The sequence below is a fragment of the Xenopus laevis genome, chromosome 9_10S (assembly GCF_017654675.1).
Source record: "Xenopus laevis strain J_2021 chromosome 9_10S, Xenopus_laevis_v10.1, whole genome shotgun sequence".
Lineage (NCBI taxonomy): Eukaryota > Metazoa > Chordata > Amphibia > Anura > Pipidae > Xenopus > Xenopus laevis.
This window is the reverse complement of record NC_054388.1, coordinates 6,436,940-6,443,770: the sequence shown is the minus strand read 5'-3', so window position 1 is coordinate 6,443,770 and position 6,831 is coordinate 6,436,940.

The window sequence follows — 6,831 nt, the reverse complement described above, 5'->3', positions numbered from 1 at the left end:
AGGCAAGAGGGAGGGTTTGAGGGACACGTGGGTCCATAACAGGGCCCTCTGTCTCCCTGCAAGGGCCCTCAGGTGCCTGCATAGCAGTTCCTTTCAACTAGGGGGAACATGTGGGATGAAGGGTTCATGGGTGCATATATTGGAGGGGGCCCTGCATCATGCCTGTAGCTGTTATCCTAATAGCAACTGAAAGTTGCAGTTCAACCCAAAACATACAGACCCTGATAGATACATTGCCTGTTATATGCATCTATTAACCTGAAGAGCAAAAAACTGGAGCAAGCTAGTAAATTCCTGTAGTTACAATGCAAATACCAATGCAAAGAGCGCCGAGCATTTAATTTAATATCGGAGATACGAGTGAAACCACAATGATCTCTTTAGAGGTTTAACCTGTTACCTCCCCTACCAGTGGCTGGGAGGAGATGATTGGACGGCACTTGTCCCTTGTCCCCTTTCCTCGAGGCCCGTGATGAAGACGCAGAATGGAAGTGACAGGCAGCCAAGTTGCTAATACATTAAGGCCAATTGTATTCACTGCTCGGTGAGACAAATTGGATTTAAGTCACATGACAGGACATAGTTTAGAGGACAGCGGGGTTCCACTTTGAGGTTACCTGATCCCGGCTGCGCTTGACTCGTTTCCAATCATTTTGTGAACATAGGAACAATTTCAGTCCGGGGGCAAAGGGAAGAGACAATCAATATGGGGGAGAGATGAGAACAATCAATGAGATAAAGAACATTTGCGCTTTATTTGCAGCTGACCTACTGTGTCCATTATTCATGGCATTAGCGCGTTTGAGGGATATGGAGACCATGCTGAATCCAGGATTTAATAAAAAAGGAAAAGAAGAGACGTGTGGGGTATGAATTCTGCCTGTGGAACATACATGGAAGGCATCAAGTGCAGGGAACACATATGTACTGTACATTTAGCAGGAATCAATAGAAAACTGATCTGCCAATCCATTGGCTTGAAACTGTATAGTGCAATTAAAACAACTGCCCCATTGGCTGTTATTAGTTTAAATGTTTAAATGGCATTAACCAGGTATACCATTTTTGGGGGGTATCCACAATTGAATTGAAGGGCATGTAAGAATTTGTCCATGGCCCACTCACTAGGGATGTAGCGAACTGTTCGCCGGCGAACTAGTTCGCGCGAACTTCGACTGTTCGCATCCGCCGCAAGTTCGCGAACGTCGCGCGACGTTCGCCAATAGGCGTTCGCGTCAAAATCGTTTGACCATTCGACCATTCGATCGCTAAAATCGAACGATTTTCGTTCGAATCGAACGATCGAAGCCATTGGATTGAATGAAATCATTCGATCGAATGGCTTTGATCGTTCGATTCGAACGAAAATCGTTCGATTCGAACGAAAATCGTTCGATTCGAACGAAAATCGTTCGATTCGAACGAAAATCGTTCGATCGAACGATTAAAATCCTTCAATCGTTCGAATCGAACGATTTTCGGATGTTCGAAGTTCGCGAACTGTTCGCGAACTGTTCGCATTTTTTGCCGGTGTTCGCGAACGGCGTTCGCGAACACATACTCGGCAGTTCGCTACATCCCTACCACTCACATAGTTCCCAGAAAATCATATTTGCAACTGGCCCAGCATTTACTTGTTTGACAAGTTTTGCTGAAATTTGATGCAGAGCTGATGGGAGATGCCAGCTCTGCAATGGTATAAATTGCCCCTGACCTATTTATTAGGAAGAATACCAATTAGGATAGGCATTCACAACCTTTTGAACCTTTGAGCAACATTCAGAAGTAAAAGGAGTTGGGGAGCAACACAAGCATGAAAAATGTTCTTGGGGTGCCAAATAAGTGCTGTGATTGGCCATTTGGTAGCCCCTATGTGGATTGTCAACCTACATTAAGACTCTGTTTGGCAGTACAATTGGTGTTTATGAAACTAAAACTTACCGCAAGCCAGTAATTCAAAAATAAGCGCCTGTTTTGAGGCCACTGGGAGAAACATCCAAGGGGTTGGAGATCAACATGTTGCTCATGAGCTACTGATTGGGGATCACTGAGTAAGGGGAATCTGTGCACACGAAAGCAGTGCCAGGCCAAATGGAAAGGAAAGGGAGCCCTGGCCCCCCAACGAGGTGACAATTTTTAGGGTTTGTCACATATCATCCACCACCTTTAACTCACCATCAAGTGCATCATTTCTCCTTCCCTTGCTCCTCACCCAGCTGTTAAAGAAGGGTCCAAACATGCACCCAGGCACACGCCTCTTCTACCGACCCATAGTTTCCACCCTTAACAACAGTGAAAGAGAGAAAAGCCATGAACACTATACCTCCTGCAATAGAGGGGGCATGAAGACAAACCAAGAGGGACCTCTCCATTGTGCCAAGCGCATCTGACATGCTAAAGATTCATTTAAAATCAAACGACACTGAAGTTTTACAAAACATCCCCCCATCAGCTCCTGTTTAAACAGAGATTCCTGTCTAAGTTATTATTTTTTCAATTTCATCTTCTCACCCTCTCATGCAATATCTGTAATGAAGGGTTTAGCGGAAATCTGCTTGTCGCTCCCCTGCTTGGCCTGTATCTTAAATTCCAATTTTAATGAGCTGATCCGGCTGCCTCCTGGTGCAGAGATGATCCCGGCACTGGTAATTGTATTTTACTCTGCACAGCGGCATGTTCCTCTCTCCATCATCTCGGCAGCCCCTGGAATCCTCCCAATTGCCTGGACGTGGCTGTTCGTGGCCCTGCATCAATTTGCTCACTATTCATTTGCATCACCAATGTGTCCATGGTGCTTGGATGATCTGTATTATACTGGGAGAGTACTGGGAGAGTTTATATGCCGAGGACTTCCCATACCAGTCAATTGAACTGAAGAAGCTGCCTGGATGAGAAGTGAAACGTCTTCGATAACTACTCAGGGAGTCCAGATTTACTTCTGCTAGATTATCCATGACCTGGATGAATGAACACCTTCATATAATGCTCAGATTTGGCTGTGCAGTTTAGCCAGCTGCAACTATTCTATCTGATGATGATGCTTTTGGCATGTGGATAGGTTTTCAGTTAATATGAAATGTCCCTTCTTCTATTATTAAGGGATGTCTTGTCCTGTGGAAATATCTAATATTGAATAAGGCACCATAGATAATTATATGATCTCCTATTATCTCCCTATATTAAACATAGTGATCAGACGCCCCTTTAGCACCTCTGGCCAATTCCTACTTGTTTTTTCATAATTCAATTCTTCCATAGCCTTCAAGTTTCCATGGATGACTAGATGGACAACATTATCCATCCATTTTGACCTCTAGCAAGTTGATTATATAACCCAAAGTGGAACCAATATATGGCTACCTCAAGAAGATTAGACTTGGGAAATTACACCATTGCCAATCTATCCTTCAATTATGATTAGCCCAATAATGTCACATCTAAGCAGCTTTCCATGAATTAAATGTGTGGTTCTCAGTCTGCGAATTTGAGTTCAAGGCTACCATGGACTCTAGAAGAAGAAACTCTTTAGGTCTGCTTTACCTCTTGTTACCTTAGATTATCATGTGCATCAAAATAGGTTAAACACAGCAGTGTAACTATGTTGCCTGAGATTCACTGAATTACCCTTATGGTTTTGATTGTTTCAGAACACTTCGAGGCTCGATTCTCTCTAAGACTAATTTGCAGTTTTTTTCCTGCCATGTCGTGTGCGGCCATAGTCTTCTGCAAGACAAATTAATCTTGTGAAATATCAGTAGAGAGACTAATGACGGTTCCTAGTCAGTGACAGGCTAACATTGCCAGGGAAGATAATGACATGTTACCCGATGGAAAGAAAGTTAAATTTTAAACTAAAGCTAATTACTGCTTGAGATGAAAGGAAACTGATGAAGGAATAAGTCCCTTTTAGATGTTATCAAGCGTCTGTTTAATCATTTACAATGTGCCTGTTCATGTTGGAAGCTCCTAGGGCTTTTTATTCCCCTTGGCAGTATAGACGCCCTACGGCCTAGACAAGGTCATTGGACATTTTCATAGTCAGTGAGGGAAGGAGAAATATATAATTTTACATGGCTTTATCCCTGGGGCATACTATGTTACTGAGGAACTTTAGTTTGCCCTTTGTTGGTCCCTTTGTCCTTCTTGAACATGCAAAGAGATTAAAGAAAAGGCATGTCCCCTACACTCCTAGCTTGTATCCCCTTTCTCCCTATACTACCAGTACCGTCCTCTTCCTCTTGCGATGTGTAAGCCTTACTGAGCTCCGTGTAATCGAGTTTCTTCAGAGCTCGTGTTACACAAAAGCTTTGAATCAGTAATTACAGATCAACCAAAAATCCCTGTGGAAAAGCCACTTCAAGGGAAGAAGAGGTGAAGCTTGAAGGCAGGGTCTATTCAAACCACAAGTGGCTTGTTTAATATACCTTATCAGATATATATATGTATATCTCCACGTAACCACCCCTAGGTCCAAAATGCAGGCACCTGTGTGGGCAGTTATTGACCTTGGCCTGATTAGTATGTTCATTGTGTTTTGGGAACAGATGCTGCTCTGAGAACATCTTCAGGTTGACTTAATTCATATTAACTGATATTTCAGCATGTTGATATTTAGCTCACTTGACTAATCCTGGGGTACATCAGCATAAGCTAAACAAATGGCTGCAATATGTTTAACAGTTACTAATTAACATATACAGACTCCCTGTATTTTATTATTTTCTGTGATACTTTCCTAGGAAAAGACTTCTCCATGAACAGCTTGGTTGGCAGGAGCCAAAAGGCAAAGAATCCCCCCCCCACCCCATACTATTCAACCTCAGTCTCCTTGGAAACATGACAGTCAATTGGTTTGAGTTGTTTAAATAAAATGCAATCAGTTCATATTCAGCATAGCCAAGAAATCTGCATTCCTAAAAAAGCTTATAACTTCAGGTTTTGGCCATCTCCAGTCGTCGTACTATTCAAATGATTGTCTCATTGCTAGGGTCACAGACCCTAGCAACCAAATAACAGTAATAAAATATCCAAACCATGGAGCAGCAAAACAAAGTGAAATCATTTAAAAAACACACAAAGCATTATTAATTGTATGGTGTCTTCAGCGTCGAACTAGAGGGCCAGGGGCCCCACCAGAAGACCGTAGACCTCTCCAACCTCTCCAACCTCTCCAACCTCTCCAACCTCTCCAACCTCTCGAAACAATGTTTTCTCTTTGTTGTCATATATAAATGGTGAATTCTTGGTATCCGAGTGGGCCAGTCTGACATTGATTGTCTTCGTCCTATGGAACATCTGATGTTCTTAGGGAGAATTGTAGCTTTCAAAAGTCCTTTCCCAACTGTTCCACCTCCAGTTGAAAACAATGGAAGCAGTTCTGCATATGGTGAAGGACAGAGACAAGTACTTGGGATTTCAGTATCACTGGCTGTCAGTGGGATTCCTGAAGTTGTAGTTTATTGAGTTCACCAAGGGCTACACTTTGCCTATTTTTGGCCTGTTTAACAAAACATCAGTGTAGCAAGTCTTCTTCCTTTAGGAATCATTGGGCAGCAGAAAGTGACAGTGGTCCGAGAGGACCTGACCCTCCTGCAGCAATGCATAAATCTAATTTCAATAGCAATCATATGGAAGTGCCACGGAAACAATCCGGATATTTGATTTTTTATTTAAGGCAAGTGTTGTTGGGGGTCAAGGGCGCATCTTTCCACGATGACCAAAATAAGGTCTTTCCTAAAGGAGTTTAAGGCATGAGAGCTGCTGGAGAAAATTTTTGGAATCTAGCATTGTAGAAAGCATCAACATCTGACTGTTCCTTCCTCCAGTTTTGCAGCCAAAGATTCTGATAAATCAACTCAAAACACATTCATTTCATTCAGCCCGTCTCACCATCTTTCCTTCGTCCTTGGGCTTTACTTAATATACAGACAGAGGCCTGGGAGATTTAGTGAGATGTTTGTCTTACCAGTCTGCACATCTCCTTAATCATTCCTCCTGATATCTGGAGCTAAACTCCCTGACATAAGCACCACGTCCTGTTCATCATTAACACACAACAGGTGGATATTGTCTTGTTTTTCATATACCATTTTATTGTAGGATTTGGGAAAGTAAAGCAAAGCTTACACAGCCACCAGCGAAGCAGGATTTCGAAATATGAGGTTGCGTGAGCTAGCTATCATTGTTATACAGATGTAAACTTTTTCCTTTAGGGCATTCAAGATAAAGGTTACAACTGTAATGATGGAATAAGCAAATATATAGAGAAGCTGCGTGCAGACTGAAAAAACGTATGTAACAGTATTGCTCCACCATCTTCAATATTTTATTAAAGGCTCTCTATACTTTCTAAGGAATGTTGCTGCCTCCAAATGCATTGCAATTACAATTCCTCGTCTACTGCAAAATATTGTTCATATCTCCAAAGTCAGTCTCTCTGAAGTAGGTATCTTGGAGGTAAATTTGCTAAGCGACGATAATTCGCCAGAGACGGCTTCACAACAATCGCAACACTTCGCCAGGTGAAAATTCGCTCAGACAGCGCTAATTTACTATTATGCAAAGTTGCATCCAGGGCATCAAACGCTGGCGAATTTTCAAATTTGTGTTAATGTTCAATTATGCCTAGCGCAACTTCGTTAGAGGTCTTCGCTCATGTCTCCATTCTCCACTAAAAGCTAACCCTACAAGCACCATGTGTTTCTCCAGAACCAACCATAGAGAAGCATTCTTAAAGCAACACAGCACAGGAAATGTTTTCCAGTTGATGCAAGAGGATCCTCCAATGAGATTACTGTCTCTTCTATTTACACTTGACTTTTTGGTTTCACC